General features: G+C 41.1%; 1 protein-coding gene across 5 annotated transcripts in view; it reads right to left on the reverse strand.

Annotated features, from left to right (window-relative positions):
• Window positions 1-18908, reverse strand: part of LOC124487335 — a 38513-nt gene extending 19605 nt beyond the window's left edge. For 2 of the 5 annotated variants that reach the window (XR_006958363.1, XM_047049586.1), the window contains exons 1-2: window positions 8219-8638; window positions 6077-6166 (exon numbers count right to left, since the gene is read on the reverse strand). The gene's annotated coding sequence lies outside the window, so the exon portion shown is untranslated. Of the gene's footprint in view, window positions 1-6051; window positions 6167-8218; window positions 8639-18773 lie in introns of those variants that run through there. The other 3 variants (XR_006958362.1, XM_047049584.1, XM_047049585.1) reach the window with 2 other exon arrangements.
• Between the last annotated feature and the right edge of the window lie 305 nt (window positions 18909-19213).

Consider the following 19213-nt stretch of genomic DNA (forward strand, 5'->3'; position numbering starts at 1 on the left):
ATTATGGTAATGTTAAATCTTACTTGTGAAAAGTAATGCACTGAGCCCTGTTTTCGATTATCTGCCGATTTGAGCAGGAACCCAGTTAGCACACATACGTCTGGGAAACATCGTAACATCTTAAACACATCGCGTTCATTTTGAAACATCTTATTTTGATCTTATGAAGGTGGGTGTTGCGATGTGTTTGGATTCTACGTCGGGAGAAGGTTGGCTACGTCTTACATACGTCGCGCCATTGGGAACATTTTTTCAATCGTGTTTTGATCGGTTTGAGAGATCCTATCCCCGAGATGGTCAGTGACACTGAGGTGCAGACGGCTAAATTCATTAAGGGTAGCCTAGCCTAGCCTAGACATAGGCATACAAATTAAAATATAGATTAGGAAAAACAGAAGGACTATGGTATGCTCATTAATATTTAGATGAGCTGCGCGCTGATTGGTTTTCAACGAGTGACGCTGGGGAGCAAAAACGCCACACAGCTAACAGCAGCACTCACTGAAACACCGAAGGTGTAGACTTCAAATAAAAACGTGCAAATAAATCTATTGTGTCTACACAACAGTTTTCAACAGATTGACTACATATAATTTCAAATTATGACGTTAGTTGTTTCTACTTCTGATGTCGAAGCGAACTGGATTGATTTAGGTGGGTATAATGTTAGGCTACAGCTTAGCAACCAACTACTACTCGGCTTTAGTTAGCTAGCTGTTGTAGCTCTAGATATCTTGCTAAAAAATAACCTGACAAAGATCTTGACAAACATGCATCGTGAATTGTAGATTTACATAACACGGGTTATTTATTTGAATGAAACAGTCAGGAACATGAAACAACGTTAGCCCCATTGCCAATATACTAGGCTAAATCATCACACATTCTACCTATGCTCTTAGGTTAGCAAGCTAAACTAGTTTACATGCATACAAGTACAGTAGGTGTTTTCGCTATCTAGCTGTTCTTGCATACCTTGCAAATCAGCGTTAATAAAAAGCAGATGAGCTAGAGTCAATCTAACATTAACTAGACGGGCATGGCTGATGTTTATCTATACCGTAGCATAGAAGATCCCTGTGCAGTTCGACCCTCGAAAAGTTTGCGCAAACCATTTCACCAAGGACGGTTTTAAAAACCTGGGACAATGTAAAGCTAGCCTGACGTTGTCATACTCATAATTCTAGTCAGAATATGAGTCTGAGAACTCTCCGTTGGGCTTTGACTACGAGGCGTGTTTCAAACGAGCCTGGAAAACAAATGCCTCTTCGCTCAATTGGATAGATCTACAACCAATCAGAGCAACAGAGTATGTGACGTATGTTAAGCGCTGCATAGTTATTGTCAACAGAACGAAACTGAGAGGCAGCTAAATCTTTCAGTGTTTCCCACAGATTAGAAAACTATATGTGGCGGGGGGGGGGGGGGGGGGGGGGGGGGGGGTCGAAATAATTCACAAAATCAACAACAACAAACAAATAATTTCTGCATATGCAGGTAGCGACGCTGCATACAGGGTGCTAAATAACTATTTAACTGGTCGGCTCCATGACGCCGGGTAAGTAGCTAGCTCTTGAAACTTCTCACCAAAAGAACTAGGGGAACCTTCGATTAAGACATGTCCGTCGGTACCTAGCGAAAAGTAGCCTCAACTTTCCTAGACCTTTAGCTACGGCACTAATGCTGAAGGCTCGCTGATGTAGCTGTCGGTCTCACTAGAACGGCGTATGCATTGTTGCTAACGTGTGCTGACGTAGTGACTGTGTGTGTATGTGAGAAAGACGCGTGCGTAAAAGAGACGGAGGGAGAGCAGGGAAAGGAAATGCAGCTGAACGAATACGCTGCGTGTTTTTACCTAAATAGCGATTAAAAAAACTTTGCTTTACGAAACGCAATGTGTGGCGGCCGGTGTTGATTCTGTGGCGCACCGCCACAAATTAGTCTATGTGTGGGAAACACTGTCTTTACTGACTAAACTGCAAGCAGACTTGAAGTATGATTGAAGAATGAATACAAACGATTCTTGCCGGTGTTGTAAAATTAATTTAAGGGTAGGGGGAGTACTTGTTCACACGGTCAACCTTTTTGAGCGAAACAATAAAGGGCAATGCATATACGAACAAGTTCTCCGTTTAGGATTACAACTCCACTAAAGAAATGGAGAAACCACAATGGCCACTGGGTTTTCATTGTGTCCCATCTTCGCAACCATCGGGGCCAGCTGATAAATTAAACTTTTACCGAATCCCGTAGGAAGGACGGCAAAAACATATTTTCCATCGACAAATGCCTTGATTGCGTCTCTGTTCCTCTTTCAAAATTAATGCGCTGTCGATGTCTTCTAAAACAGGCTCGATGGCAGAATCATAACATCCCAGATCTCCAGCGGTAGCCATGTTTGTTCAAAACGAATTCAACTTAAGCGTTCTTTTGTGTCATGGGTGATTACGTTACTGTTGATCATCTGTCCATCATCGTATAAAGCCCGCCCTGGCAATTTCATTGGTTTGCCCAGATTCTGGTTTTCTGTAGTTGGTCCCCAATACGAGACCCTCCAGACCCAACTTCCCGGGCAAATTATTATTTTTTGGGCGGGGAGAAGTTGGGTTGGCAGCCAGGCTAATGTAAAGCAGGATTTGCTATGAAGCTGTTGCTGAAAAGAGGTGCATTACGAACTTACGTTCATCACAACCGCCAGCTTTAGTATGATTTTGTCAGTAACAGTTATTAGCAATGCTAACATATCCTGTATCTAGCACCTGCCTTTCTCCAGTTCTATTAAATAGATCATCTAGACAGGCGTTAGCAATAGGCCAGACTACTATTCGTTTTCTGGCTATTTTTTTAGAAACTTCCCTTCTAATGCCGACTACAGCTAGTCTGGCTAGAGTAATTTGCTAAGTAAGGTATGTTGATGTGTTTAGCATTGTACCTATGCTAGATACAGGAGACGTTAGCATTGCTAATAACTGTTAGCGTCAAAATCATTACCGCTACCTCGGACTGGGCAGGAACACCAGTGAGTGGGCTGGTCTGGATGTACATTTTGAGGCGTGACAAAGATACAGACCAGAGCCAAAAAGGGCGGTCCCCGTCCAACGTCACTCCGGTGGCTTTGTTGAAAAGCTATTGTAAAGGGCCCTATTATCGTCCACTCGAAATCTCCAACGTTCGGGGCCCCATTATCGTCCACAACCGTTTCGTCCGTTAATTTCTTAAAGAAGATATGCAGCAGCAACGAAAGAAAGTAACTCATTGATATGTACACATCTTATATTGCTGCACACCAAATTACAGCTTCTTACATTTACATTTAGTTATTTTACATTAAGTCATTCTTACTTTGAGATTTGAGTATGTAAATACGCTCCAAACCGTATGTGTAGCATAGCATCTGCCTTCCGCAGCGTCAAACTGACATTTCTCCATTGAAAGTGGTTGGGTGGACGATAATGGGACCCCCTGGCTAACTGCTAAAATCAGGAAAGTAAAATTTCTAGGCATATCCGGATTGGATTTCAAAACCGGAATGTTATAATATAGGTGTGTATCTATATTAGGGATGGGCATAATTAATCGACGATCGATTATCGATCGTTAAGAATTAAGTCGATAACATTATTTGTTCATCGATAAAACTAATGCGTGTTCTGTTGCGTAGTGTGAGTCTTGAAGGATTGCAATGGATTTCGCTATGTGGCAGCAATTAAACATTTTACCAAATGAAGCCAATGTTTGGAAAAAAACGCCACAGGCCTACTCAATTACCGGCGAGTTTCCATGTAGCTATTTCAAAAGTAAATATGAAGAGGTCACGGCGAAGTGTAGCGTGAGACCATATTGACTAAAAAATTACTTTGTTCACTGCCAACACTGCAAAGCTGAGTATAAATACAACTCCTCCACGACTCAAATGATGTACCACTTGAAGAACGTACATCCGACCCTGGTTAGTGGCGGTGCATCCTGCTCTTGGTGCTAGCACGGAGGAGCTGCGATGCACAACGAGCAGAGAAAATTACCCAACGGATCTGTAAGTCCATCGAGATGGATATGCTACCCTTAAGTATTGTTGAGGGTGAAGGTTTTTATGAAGCTTTGTTAATTAGCCGGAAAAAAACGAGGGTCAGTTGAGTTTGAACACAGCTTCTAGCTGTCGGCTCCGCTTCTAGGAGTTACAGAAATAGTTGTTTTTGTTGTAATACCTAGTAAGGGGTCCCATTATCGTCCACCTAGTTCTCGGCGCTCGTTAGCAATGTTACCAAAATGTCGTTATAATACAAATTAAAAACGTTAGGCCTATGTCACAGCATTATACTTTAATTTATAGATACACACCTATATTATAACATTCCGGTATTGAAATCCAATCCGGATATGCCTAGAAATGTTACTTTCCTGATTTTAGCAGTTAGCCAGGGGGTCCCATTATCGTCCACCCAACCACTTTCAATGGAGAATTGTCAGTTTGACGCTGCGGAAGGCAGATGCTACACATACGGTTTGAGAGCGTATTTACATACTCAAATCTCGAAGTAAGAAGCTGTAATTTGGTGTGCAGCAATATAAGATGTGTACATATCGATGAGTTACTTTCTTTCGTTGCTGCTGCATATCTTCTTTAAGAAATTAACGGAAGAAACGGTTGTGGACGATAATGGGGCCCCGAACGTTGGAGATTTAGAGTGGACGATAATAGGGCCCTTTACACTACAGATCTCAATGCGGAAACACGCTGTGTTTTTTCTATTTTCACTGCATTTTAATATAGCCTATAAATTGTGAATTTTAATATAAAAATGTTAATGATTAATCGAAAATCGATCGTTAATTCTCCCGACGATCGATTAAGACAATTTAGTCGAATGCCCATCCCTAATCTATATATTAAAGTACAATGCTGTGACATAACGTTTTTAATTTGTATTATAACGACATTTTGGTAACATCGCTGACGAGCGTCGAGAGCAAGGTGGACCATTACGCTAGCGTTTTACAGCCACATTTTTTCATTTTGAGATTTGCATAGGAAAGAGGTGTCAATGGACTTGTATTCACTGTATGTTCATTTTACCCACCGAACTGTCGTTATTCAACTATGACAAGGTAAAATCGGTTTTGCAATCAATCGCCCCTTTAATAACCTCGGAGCTAAAGGCTAAAATCAAACGCAATTGCGCGAGCGAATGAACAAGCTAGAGCTAGCGAAATGGGCATCAATGTTAGAGCCAAGTATAACACGACATAATGATAATTGATAAACGAATATTAATGTGACAATTACACCTTTAATCCATCTTTCTGTATGAGATACACAACTTGCGTCTGTCTCGTGTGTTTTGGATGATTCCCCTCGTTCAAGTTAATTCCTCGACTGGTGCAGACAGCTGCTGGCTACTGCTGCTCAGGCACATTGCGAGGTTGTCTGTTTAGTGTGCGCGACTATGAACCACTAATTCCAAGACGCACACTTCGACACCAACCATACGTAATGCAGAAACCGAGCAAGATTGGAGTGGGATTTCCCTATATATGTAACCTGCAGAACTATATATATTAACAAGATGTACTCTGGCATTTCTCAAAGGTGCTGCTTCCATGCTCAGTCGGACAGAAAGAAAAAGTGAACGACCAAGATGCACCGCGTTACTACTTGGCTCGTGACACCGCCACCTAGTGGCTGAAATAAATAACTGAAAATGTACATTCTTTCGGGTTTATAACACAAAATATACTTTATGTACCCAGAAATAAATGTGATGGGGGTGTTACACCAAATTCACCACCCGGCTACATATAATAGGCTCTATGCATTATATCACCTCCAAGTTTATTTTACTTAAAACCTTGTCTAGTTTACCGACCTACCCAAATGAGAACTTCTCTGTCTCGCTTCCGGTCATCATAATTATCATAATTGTTATCTGGTTCTGCTATTCAATTGTTCGTATATTGGTTGGCATCGATTGGGTTAGGGACTTTTTAATTGAATGTATTTAATTTATAAGCATGAGCTTCAGCCTACACCTGTTACAACCCAATGCATTTTACCTCTTTAAAAATCCATTAATCTCACATTTTCTCTGGCCCATGGGTGGTGCAGGCCAAGTCCTGGTACACCAATGGCTTGGCGTGGTGGCCTCCATATTAGGACCAGACCAGGATCCTGAAAAGCATTAAAAAAGCTGAGGTTCCACAGCCAGAGAAAGGATGGACAAGGCATAAAGCAAGGGTCCTAAATGAAACAGGTATACATTATACACACTGATTGGAGATACACAACTGTATTTGTGCCTAGAGCTATAGAAGCAACACTAATATCACTTTCTTTTTTTTATTCCTTTGAAAACATTGTCAGCAGGTGGAAGGAGTCCTGATACACGTCTGATATCCAGTTAGATTGCGAAAATAAAAAGAGAGAGAAAGTGAGTATGGACAGAAATGTATAGAAATATTTGTTTATTCTAAAGAAATGTAATCTTTATGTCTTCTAATCTTTTAGAAGAAAAAGCTATTCCTCTTCAGAAGAGGAGGACCCAGACTCCTGTCCACCATTTACATGTTATTTTCTTTTCTGTATGCTTTCAGTCATTTCAAAAAAACTATCAACTTAGCTACACTGCAAGACTGGGCAGCCACCCCATCTAACACCCGTGAGTATTTACTTTAACTTCCTATTCTGAGCTAGGGCTGGGCGGTATGACGGTATATACCGTGCGACGGTAGAAATGTGTCTACCGGGAGAGATTTGGCTATACCGTTTCAACCGCGGTATACTCTTATACTATATTTTTGTATTACACGTGTCAATTAAATGTCTGGTTGTTGCATTGTATATAAGCCATCATATAAATCGCATTCTTGCGATATTTAGAATGGTAGTTGAACTTTTATTTGATTTTTAAATTTTCGTTTGACCTTGAAGCACATTTGCGTTGGTCTGACGGAATTTTCGATGTGGAGTTTATTTTGTCTATGCGGACCACATTCATGCCGATGCTAATTAATTATATATTTGAGGATCCATTCTGCAGGTAACCAATTCGATTTGTTGTTCAAGTTATGTCTCGTGCTGTAAAATTATTGTTGTAAAATTACACTGGTGGCGTTGCTAGCATTCTTGATCTAAGATGACTAGTGAAGGCTAACTACTTACTAATTGAGAGTGAAGTCATGCCCGGAAATATCCAACTGAAGCTTTAACGTATCGACCAAGCTTTAACAAGGTTAATATGCCGAAACCTAAGTTATATGGATAGTAAAACTGCTCATTTTGAAATTTTTGTCGGAGGGCATTACGGATCTGCATTGAACTGTGAGTAGGTCACCATGCGGATGGCATGACTGCGCATCAGCGAATCGGAACGCTCGTACTCGTAACTTTTTTGAGTCTTTTGTTTTTACCTCAAGTGTTGTCTCATGTGAGGCAGTTGTTTTTGTTTGTAATAAATAATCGAGTGCGATGATGAAGTACGGTATGGTTATTTTGTACCATTTCTTAATTGAATTTACAGAACAATTACTATACCGTGATACATACCGTAACCGTGATATAAAATTACTCATACCGTGATAGAAGATTTTGGCCATATCCCCCACCCCTATTCTGAGCGTGGTAATACCAGAGTGGCAAGCATTACTGTGTAATAAAACTTTTTTTGTAGTTGTCATGCCACTGTAGCTATCCATTTTCCAAACTAAAAAGAATCATTCAATTATTAACTTTCTGTTCAACAGCACTAAATGCAAGGCCATGCCGACCCAACTGGCCATTCCCAACCCAAGCACAAGTAAGTCGCAAGAGAAATAAGTGATATATGAATTGGAATAAATACATTCCATTTACATTGCACAATTGTATGGGACGGGAAGAAAGTTGATGGCACTGTAGTTTATTGACATGGGTATAGTTCTCATATTGTACATTTACAAATCTGTCTTGGTTTCAGTTATTGAAGAACACGCTGCGAGGGACAACACCCAGCAGGGATGGCGGCGTTATCTTACCACACAGTGCACACGAAAGTGTAACACACTGAAAATGTGGGGTCCCATGTTTGTTGTCATTATTGGGAATCTATGTAAATGTATTAAAATGTTATCAAATTGTGATCTATTTAATCCCTTCTTCCTGAACCTAAAATATTATAGTTATAAATAATTGAATTGGCTGGTGAGCCCAAATATAAACCAGAAGAAAAAGTCATTTAATACTCACATGTTGTTTATGCAGCCTTTGAAAGAGTCCTATTAGAGGCTATCCGGGAGATGGACATTCGGATAGGCCATCTAACGTCCATCAGAATCAGAACGCAGAACATGGTGGAGAGCCTGGTGCAGGGTGGACACAGAGGTCAGCCACAGCAAGATGATGACCAAATTCTCCTCGTGGACACGGAGGCCGTTGACAGATTTAAGGAGCATCTCCAAAGTTCAGAAAATAATAATAAGATGGTAAGATTGTAGATTTGTATATTATTGAATAAATAATACATTTTTACTAATTGTTACAGTAGCTAATATTATAGCGAATTTATGTCTAAGGGCATATCACTACTCTGTACTGTTTTTAAAGGGGCGATTGATTGCAAAACCAATTTTACCTTGTCATAGTTGAATAACGACAGTTCGGTGGGTAAAATGAACATACAGTGAATATCAAACGGGGGGCCGCCATTTTTGGCTCTGGTCTGTATATTTGTCACGCCTCAAAATTTACATCCAGACCAGCCCACTCACTGGTGTTCCTGCCCAGTCCGAGGTAGCGTAGATCTCCGATGCTAGTTTGGCTGTGCGCTGCTCTGTAGGCTCCTTCTAAGCAATAACAAGGATATTGGAAGGATTCCTGGAATATCCAGGAAAATGGACCACGGTCGTAAATGCTGTGTTCCAGGCTTCACAGGGAAGGCTAACACTTATAGTCTTCCCAATGACCCAAACATTCAACAGGCATGGCTGTTGTTTGTCTATGAGAAGATCCCGGCCAAGTTCGACACATTACACATTACATTTGCTCTGAACATTTCACCCAAGACAGTTTTGTCAACCTTGGACAATTTCAAGCAGGATTTGCTAAGAAGCTGAACCTGAAAAGATGTGCTGTTCCGGCTCATCGCAACTGCAAGCTGTAAGTAGGCTTGTAAAGGAGTGCACCCGAGCTGTCGTTTCGGTCAGAGATGAAGAAGGCACGCAAGCACCGCAGGACTTCCATAAACAAAATAGACTTTTATTGTGCATAACAATTCCTCTCATAGAACGTGCTCCTGCCAACCAGCCTCCTCACTGAGCTGTGCGGCACACCTTTATTCACCTGGGCGATACCATCTGACATGCGTCACAATCAATTAACACTCAATCAATCAATCAACAATCACTCAATTAACAATCAATCAACATGCTCATCCGCCTTTTCCCCCTTTAACATCATATTGACAGGACACATTTCACACATTATGTCTTATCCTGGACTGCCATAACATCACTGCTTTACGTGGCAGACGACTTGCGTTCTGTCACAAGGCTACAGTATGATTTTTGTCGCTAACAGTTATTAGCAATTAGCCTGACGTTGTCATACTCATAATTCTAGTCAGAATATGAGTCTGAGAACTCTCCGTTGGGCTTTGACTACAGGGCGTGTTTCAAACGAGCCTGGAAAACAAATGCCTCTTCGCTCAATTGGATAGATCTACAACCAATCAGAGCAACAGAGTATGTGACGTATGTTAAGCACCGCATAGTTGTTGTCAACAGAACTAAACTACAAGCAGACTTGAAGTATGCTTGAAGAATGAATACAAACGATTTTTGCCGGTGTTGTAAAATTAATTTAAGGGTAGGGAGAGTACTTGTTCACACGGTCAACCTTTTTGAGCGAAACAATAAAGGGCAATGCATATACGAAGTTCTCCGTTTAGGATTACAACTCCATCGGGGCCAGCTGATAAATTAAACTTTAACCGAATCCCATAGGAAAGACGGCAAAAACATATTTTCCATCGACAAATGCCTTGATTGCGTCTCTCTGTTCCTCTTTCAAAATTAATGTGCTGTCGATGTCTTCTAAAACAGACTCGATGGCAGTATCATAACATCCCAGATCTCCAGCGGTAGCCATGTTTGTTCAAAACGAATTCAACTTAAGCGCTCTTTTGTGACGTGGGTGATTACGTTACTGTTGATCATCTGTCCATCATCGTATAAAGCCCGCCCTGGCAATTTAATTGGTTCGCCCAGATTCTGGTTTTCTGTAGTTGGTCCCCAATACGAGACCCTCCAGACCCAACTTCCCGACCCAATTTTTTGGGGGGCGGGGAGAAGTTGGGCTGGCAGCCAGGCTAATTAGCAATGCTAACGTCTCCTGTATCTAGCATAGGTACAATGCTAAACACATCAACATAAATTTAACATAAAAAATTGCCAGAAAACAAATAGCAGTCTGGCCTATTGCTAACCCCTGTCTAGATGATCTATTTGAAAGAACTGGAGAAAGGCAGGTGCTAGATACAGGATACGTTAGCATTGCTAATAACTGTTACCAACAAAATCATACTACAGCTTGCGGTTGTGATGAACGTAAGGTCGGAATGCACCTCTTTTCAGCCACAGCTTCATAGCAAATCCTGCTTTACATTGTCCAAGGTTTTTAAAACCGTCCTTGGTGAAATGGTTTGCGCAAACTTGTCGAGGGTCGAACTGCACAGGGATCTTCAATGCTTACGGTATAGATAAACATCAGCCATGCCCGTCTAGTCAATGTTAGATTGACTCTAGCTCATCTGCTTTTTATTAACGCTGATTTGCAAGGAATGCAAGAACAGCTAGATATCAAAAACACCGACTGTACTAGTTGGCATGTAAACTCAGTGTTTCCCCTATGTTGATTTTGCCGTGGCGGCCCGCCACGGTATCAGAATTAGAGCTGTACAACATTTTTGGCCGTCTATCAGCCGTGATTGTTAGAGCGCATGTCGGAGAATAGCACAGCGAGTTGAGATTGCGCATGTGCGTTCTAAATCGTATAACTTATGTTGTCAGTTCATTTAAGCCTGTTATTGTATTAGTCTATAATTCTTGCAAATTTAAATTAAGTTAACTGGTGATTTTTGTTGTTTGTATTCTTCCTCTGCTAGCGAAATTGCACGTCTGTTGATTCGATAGCAATTGCTTCCCTTGCTAACGTTTGTATTTAAGGTGCATTATTATGCTTAAGTAGCCTGGTTTTAATGAATAAATAGTGGGTATATAAGTCGCTCTGGATAAGAGCGTCTGTTAAATGACTAAAATGACAAAATGTATATTGTTATTATTTGCTACAGAATGCTTAGCCTATCAAGATCAAATGAAGCAGACAGTGTACATGCTTCCCAGTGGCCTACCTTAATCTATAGGTTAGGCCAATGCATTTACAATAAGTTGTTACGTCAATTATTAATTGGCAGCATTTATGCCATTTACAACATACTGTAAGGTGTCTAAGTATGCTAATTTGATTTATTTAGAGGAAATAGGACGAAAGTATGTGCAATATTTCATTAGCTATTAGACTATTACATTAAGCTGCTCCGAAATATTGGGTCAGCCCTTTGTTTTTGGGAGGGGGGGGCGGGGTAGACCTGCCCCCACTGCTAAAAAAAATCCTAGGGGAAACACTGAAACTAGTTTAGTTTGCTAACATAAGAGCATAGGTAGAATGTGTGATGAATTAGCCTAGTTTATTGGCAATGGGGCTAACGTTGTTTCATGTTCCTGACTGTTTCATTCAAATAAATAACCTGTGTTATGTAAATCTACAATTCACGTTGCATGTTTGTCCAGATCTTTGTCAGGTTATTTTTTAGCAAGATATCTAGAGCTACAACAGCTAGCTAACTAAAGCCGAGTAGTAATTTGGTTGCTAAGCTGTAGCCTAACGTTCTACCCACCTAAATCAATCCAGTTTGCTTCGACAACAGAAGTAGAAACAACTAGTTTTCATTTCAAATGATATGTAGTCAATCTGTTGAAAACAGTGTTGTGTAAACACAATAGATTTACAGTCATGGCCGAAATTGTTGGCACCCCAGAAATGTTTCCAGAAAGTCAAGTATTTCTCACAGAAAAGTATTGCAGTAACACATGTTTTGCTATCCACATGTTTATTCCCTTTGTGTGTATTGGAACAAAATAAAAAAAGGGAGTGAAAAAAGCAAATTGGACACATTTTCACCCAAAACTCCAAAAATGGGCTGGTCAAAATTCTTGGCACCCTTTCAAAATTGTGGATAAATAAGATTGTTTCAAGCATGTGATGCTCCTTTAAACTCACCTGGGGCAAGTAACAGGTGTGGGCAACATAAAAATCACACCTGAGAGCAGATAAAAAGGAGAGAAGTTCACCTAGCTTTGATTTTGTGTGCCACACTAAGCATGGACAACAGAAAGAGTAGAAGAGAACTGTCTGAGGACTTGAGAACCAACATTTTAGAAAAATGTCAACAATCTCAAGGTTTCAAGTCCATCTCCAGAGATCTAGATGTGCCTTTGTCCACAGTGCGCAACATTATGAAGAAGTTTGCAATCCATGGCACTGTAACTAATCTCCCTGGGCGTGGACGGAAGTGAACAATTGATGAAAGGTTGCAACGCAGGATAGTCCGGATGGTGGATAAGCAGCCCCAAACAAGTTCCAAAGAAATTCAAGCTGTCCTGCAGGCTCAGGGAGCATCAGTGTCAGCGCGAACTATCCGTCGACATTTAAATGAAATGAAACGCTATGGCAGGAGACCCAGGAGGACCCCACTGCTGACACAGAGACATAAAAAAGCAAGACTACAGTTTGCCAAAATGTACTTGAGTAAGCCAAAATCCTTCTGGGAAAACGTCTTTTGAAAAAATGAGACCAAGATAGAGATTTTTGGTAAAGCACATCATTCTACTGTTTACCGAAAAAAGAATGAGGCCTACAAAGAAAAGAACACAGTACCTACAGTGAAATATGGTGGAGGTTCAATTATGTTTTGGGGTTGTTTTGCTGCCTCTGGCACTGGGTGGCTTGAATGTGTGCAAGGCATCATGAAATCTGAGGATTACCAAAGGATTTTGGGTCGCACTGTACAGCCCAGTGTCAGAAAGCTGGGTTCGCGTCTGAGATCTTGGGTCTTCCAGCAGGACAATGACCGCAAACATACGTCAAAAAGCACCCAAAAATGGATGGCAACAAAGCGCTGGAGAGTTCTAAAGTGGCCAGCAATGAGTCCAGATCTAAATCCCATTGAACACCTGTGGAGAGATCTTAAAATTGCTGTTGGGAAAAGGCACCCTTCCAATAAGAGAGACCTGGAGCAGTTTGCAAAGGAAGAGTGGTCCAAAATTCCGGATGAGAGGTGTAAGAAGCTTATTGATGGTTATAGGAAGCGACTGATTTCAGTTATTTTTTCCAAAGGGTGTGCAACCAAATATTAAGTTAATGGTGCCAAGAATTTTGACCAGCCCATTTTGGGAGTTTTGTGTGACATTATGTCCAATTTGCTTTTTTTCCTCCCTTTTTTTTTTGTTCCAATACACACAAAGGGAATAAACATGTGTATAGCAAAACGTGTTACTGCAATACTTTTCTGTGAGAAATACTTGATTTTCCGGAAACATTTCTGGGGTGCCAACAATTTCGGCCATGACTGTATTTGCACGTTATTATTTTAAGTCTACACCTTTGATGTTTCACTGAGTGCTGCTGTTAACCGTTTTGCGTTTTTGCTCCCCAGCTTCACTCGTTGAAAACCAACCAATCAGCGCGCAGCTCATCTAAATATTAATGAGCATACTGTTACGCTCGTCGTCGTCTAGGGGGCAATATCCAGGCGAAACCAAAGGCTACTCTAAACAGCGGCAGGCCCCGACAGGTGGAAAAGGAGAAGAACTGGGACACTCACCCCATTCAGTAGACTCCCACCCCGGTCTCCAGGACAGCCCAAGCCGCCGTTTCAGAGGATCTATCAGGGGGCATAGAACAGCACCCGGGCCATTTTCAACCCAACCAATGTTACATACCCTATTCGGAGACCTTAAGGAACAGTGTGAAATACCCCCAAAAAAACGTCAATCGCCCCTTTAAAGCTTTTGCTTTGTTTGGAAAACATTTCTCAGATCAATGTAGGCTACTGTCCCAGAGTGGAGGGCAGACCATCTCAAAGACTGTCTGGAGAATCGCCCAAAAAGTGTTTGCCAATGGCTTGGCTAAACAGCTGAACTGGTGAGGAGACGAGAGGGGCCTGAAAGCCTCAAGGTGTGCGGCAATAGGCAAATTATTGGTAAGTACATAAAAATGTTGGTTATGTCTATGTGTCTTATTATGTTTCTGCGTGATTTCCTTTGCCGCCATTACACACCTTCCCAGAACCTACATTTATCTTCCTAAACACATGACCTGTTATCGACCTGTTATGTAACCGCCCCTGGTCGTATGGATATTGAAGGCCGATTGTGCCAATACATCTGAACTCTCGTTTGTGTACTGACGTGACATTTTAACGTGTACAGACGTTACGGTTTATCCGGTATCAAACTCCAGTCTAGTAGGTGGCGGTGATGCACCTATAGGGCCTACCTTGTTTGCTGACTAAGACGTTGTGTGTGATTTCAAATTCTGGTGGATGCAAATTTCAGAAAATGACAACCACAAAACTTTCTAAACAATTGTGCCCAGACTTTTTCAGAATGTACTCGACTTTAACTTCAGATGACCAGGATTCCATACAGACCATTCTAACCAGGTAAGCTATGAATTAGCAACGTTAAGCCCGAGCCTGTTTAAGGAGAGCCTTGCCACTCCCTATAGACCAATTATCACCCTACGTCACACAACTGTCAAGCAGGCTCAACTGCGCATGTGGGTTGCAAAAGACGAACTTCTCCCCGTTCAATACTCTTGGAGTGTCGTTCAGGTCATCATATATCTCTGGCCAATGGATTGCAGGGCTTGATATTAACTTTTTGAGGCTCTTGGCCTTTGGACAAATACATTTACGTTCACGTGTCTATTCACAAAAGTCTCTTGACCCCGATACCCTTAAATAGCCTGTCCAAGTGATCGGGCAAAACTAGCCTGGCTAACAGAGGTCGCTTTCTCAGGCAAATGACGAATGAAACAGACAGGTTAAAGAAATCCGAGATTCTGACTATCTTCACCAGACTCGTATCTACATTAGGCAGTCCTCCCTGACATTTCTGGTGTAGAATGGAGTGAAATACAACATTGTGCACACTGCCAGTGAGCGAGTCTGACTGAGGCTAACGTCAAAACAGTGTAACTGGGTTGTGGTCTCACTCAGATTGCCAGTTTAAACAAATAAGAAAAATAATCGGACCAGCTGACTAAAAGCAGAATTCCCATATCTCTTGAAAGCTGCCATTTCGTGACCCAAATCAAAATTCTGATGCGACAGATCATTGGGTAATCGCTTTCTCTCCTATAGGCATGTCCTCCTCAACGCTATTGGTCTTTTTAAATCTAACTATTTGTACTATCCGTGTGGTCCTTTTGCCATTTAAAATGCTATCCTTTCCCGGTTTTCTGCAGCCACATTGCGCGCGCATCCCGATTGTTTACAAACAAATAATTTGTCTATTAAGCCCCATTGTACCGAATTTGGCTGCAGTTCCACTGGGGGTGATCACGAGCGAGTGCATGTTGAATGGAGCTAAACGGCTAAATTTGTCTCTTTCGCCTGATTGTCGTTGAGAAATCTCCGATTCGATTGTAGTTTTTGCATGTTCAACATGGATTATACGTCGAAAGTTGAATGAACAAGTACTTATGTCCTTTTGATTTCTACAGGGTGAGTCGTTGTTGCCCATAACATGCTAGCATTCTTCTAATGAATGCTGATTGGTTAGTGTAGGACTGATACGACCAGAGCTCCCGCTTGATGGCATCCGAAGCGGAATCAGAATGTCAGAGCATTAGCAACAACATTAACAAGCCAAAACTCCTTCTAGCATGTGTATTGACAGGGAGAGCCTAACCTGTCAGCTGTGTTGTCGATGCCCTGAGAGACAAAAGTGACCAGAGCTTGCCGTAAAGCAGCTCTGGTCGTACGATGTGTATGACGTCAATGACATTTTCAAAAGCTTTTTAGAACAGAAAGGCGACATTAAAACAATCTAACAGCCAGAAGTGTGTATTTTTTTTGCCTCCCCTTTCAAATTCAGAATTCAAATTACTAGACAAAAAACTATATCCTGTGAAAAGTGGATTTTGAGGGGTACCACTCCATAGACCTCCATTCATTATGCACACGCTCTTTAGAGCCCTCATATGGAACTTCAACCAGTTCAGAACCCGGAAGTTTCACTAGAGTGGCAGTTCTCTCTATATTAGACATTCTCTGGTTAAGCCAAGTTACTTGTTTTGTAAAGCTGTTTGGCTAGTCCTGTCCTCCTGGGGGGTATTCCAGGTAGCGGGTTTAACAAACTCTGAGATTAACCCTGAACTCTGAGTTGAGTTACTCTAACATGGGAAACTCCGAAAATTCGGTTCCAGAAAAGCTGATATGAATTTGGTAACTCAACTCGGAGTACGTCAACTCAGAGTTAAGCGCGGGCATGAGAACTATTAAAAGCCAACATCAATGGAGCTCCGATACTAGGATCCACCATGGCACACGGCAACAAAAAACGTTGCATACTCCACCAAACTTCAGATACAAGTTTTATTTCGTGTTTATGGTCGAGCACATATTCCAGGAAAAAAGCAACACGGCTGTAGCAGCGTATACAAGTGGCGTGGGAGACAATTGCTGCCAAGTCAATGCATACATTTGAAGGCAATAGCCAGTCCATATATTGAACATTTAACCCCACTGTCTGTTAATATTACAGGAGAAAAAGTGGTCCAAAATGTTGTATTAAATGTAAAAACATACTACGAACAGGTAACGCATATTCTGCTTAGGCTATACGCTTGTGATTCTAGCCTCGACGTCACCTTAGTTTTAATCATATTCGACATGATACTAAGTAAATATCAATTGGTGCCTATTTCAATTTGTAGTAGCAGTTTCCCCCAACAGAATGCTTTTCATCAAAAGATGATGATGATGATGAATAAGATGACGAAGAGACATTGACTGCTGCCGCAGAAATGGGTGCAGAGAATTATGTATGTAGCTACTGGTAGTTTTCTCCCCATCTACTTTTATTTACAGGCTTGTGCGGAATTGTCGGTTACACTGACATTGTGAGAATAATTTATATTAAAAAAATGATTTGCACATTCTGAGCCTGTGGAACAGAGCATGCTGTATACAGTGAGATGTTCATTTAATGGCAAGTGATTTTTGCATGTGAAACTGTGAAATGTAGCTAATGTAATCTCATGTATACCCAGTTACAAGTAAATGAGTTGTACAAATTGCACCTCGTGAAGAAAGTGCCAAAAACTGACCAAGAGATGGTGTAGGCCTACTTAAGGTAGAAGAATAAAGGCTAATCTCCAAAAGGATTTACTGGAACACCAGTTACGTGAGGATGCATGGTCACAGGTGATGTTAATTGTAGGAACAAAAACCTACATTAATATTAATTGTTGAATTTGCTGAATTTATATTTTGACCAAGAGATGTTGTACATAGGGCAGAAGAATAAAGGCTGATCTTGTAAGGCTATCCACCTGCCCCCACCTCTCATATGGTAAAGTATGGAGTTACTGGATGGAGTCTCAACTTGATGGCTCTCACATCTTTGTAACTTACTGTAGCATTGCTAGACATGTTGATAAGTAAGGGTCAAGATTCTGGTGTGGTTGTAGTTGTTCTTGGGTATAAAGGAATTGTGAAGCATTTTTCTGTAGATTCTTGATCTACTGAGACCTTCTCCTCAACTCTGGCTTGTCTAGCTAGCTAGGCCTACTTCTTCTTCCTCACCTCATGCTTTCTATCTCTGGCTTACAATAATCATGGTAGAGTAGGCATAAGAGTTAACTTCATTGATTGCATTCATTTGAAATATGATAAAATGATTACATTATTTAACCTTAATTTGACCATTCTTGCTCTGATTTAACCTAGAGTCAAATAACTGTAATTCCATTGGTATTGGCATTATTTGGTTAATGTTAATACACTGTTCAGTTTCCCATCTTCCTTCAAACCATAGGGGAATTAGTTTCGGTCGTTTGGCCAATATACTGACCCCCAACAATGTTGAAATAGATTTGCTGAAACAACAGTTACAGGACGGTATCCTACATCATGTAAATTGTAGGAATCATATGAGTCATGTAAATTGTAGGAACAATAGCCGATAGAAATAGGCTAGGCCTACTCATTGTTAGATTTATATTTGTAGGCAATAAAGAAGACGAAATACAATTCAATTATATGTCTTTATTTCAGTGCCAAAAGGCATTTGGTCAATTCTGAGTGCAAATCCACGGCGAGTAACACTGTCGATGAAGACCCAAGTGCTGAGAATGTTGCTAAAATAAATTACAGATTGTGACAGGAAACGGTAACGTTAGCTTAAGTATTAATCAGGGAATTAAAGTACATCAAACCGCAGTCTTAAAATCGTCTCCCGGCGTATAACTAAGTGAATTAAATTATGTTAGAGATCGCTCGGCTGAACCAGGAAATTATATGCCGTGTCTGCCAACGCTATCAGGATAAGAAAGTGGGAGGGGATCGGTAGAAACGCAGAGTTTGGCATGGAAAACCTGCTAGCGAGCAGGTTACCTGTTAGCAGAACAGGTTTCAAGGAGTAAGTTACCATGGAAACTTACCAAAAGGTTTCGTTACCTCTCTTTCTGGAACGTGGAACTCGGAGTATGCCTCTTTTCAGGGTTAAACAACTCAAAGTTTTCACTTAACCCGTTACTTGGAATACCCCCCTGGGCTCTTGACTTCTCGTCAACACACTTGTAGGGCTGCCGCGATTCGTTGACGTCATCGACGACGTCGACGCTGAAAATGCGTTGACATCAATATTTGAAATCGACACATCTTTTTTAAATTATTATTATTATTATTATAAGAAAATGCAAAAAACGCTTCAATTCATTATAACAAATGTTCTCAGTCTTCCTCAGTCACTCATTTCGGTCTTTAGTCACGCCTTCCCGCCACACATTGTATTTCTCACGCAGAAAATCTTTTTTTAATAATATATTTAATATGTCACAGCACTCAACCAAAATTCCTCTGGCCGACCCACTCTCACTATGGAACCGGCAGTCAAG

The sequence above is a fragment of the Hypomesus transpacificus genome, chromosome 26 (genome assembly GCF_021917145.1).
Source record: "Hypomesus transpacificus isolate Combined female chromosome 26, fHypTra1, whole genome shotgun sequence".
NCBI lineage: Eukaryota > Metazoa > Chordata > Actinopteri > Osmeriformes > Osmeridae > Hypomesus > Hypomesus transpacificus.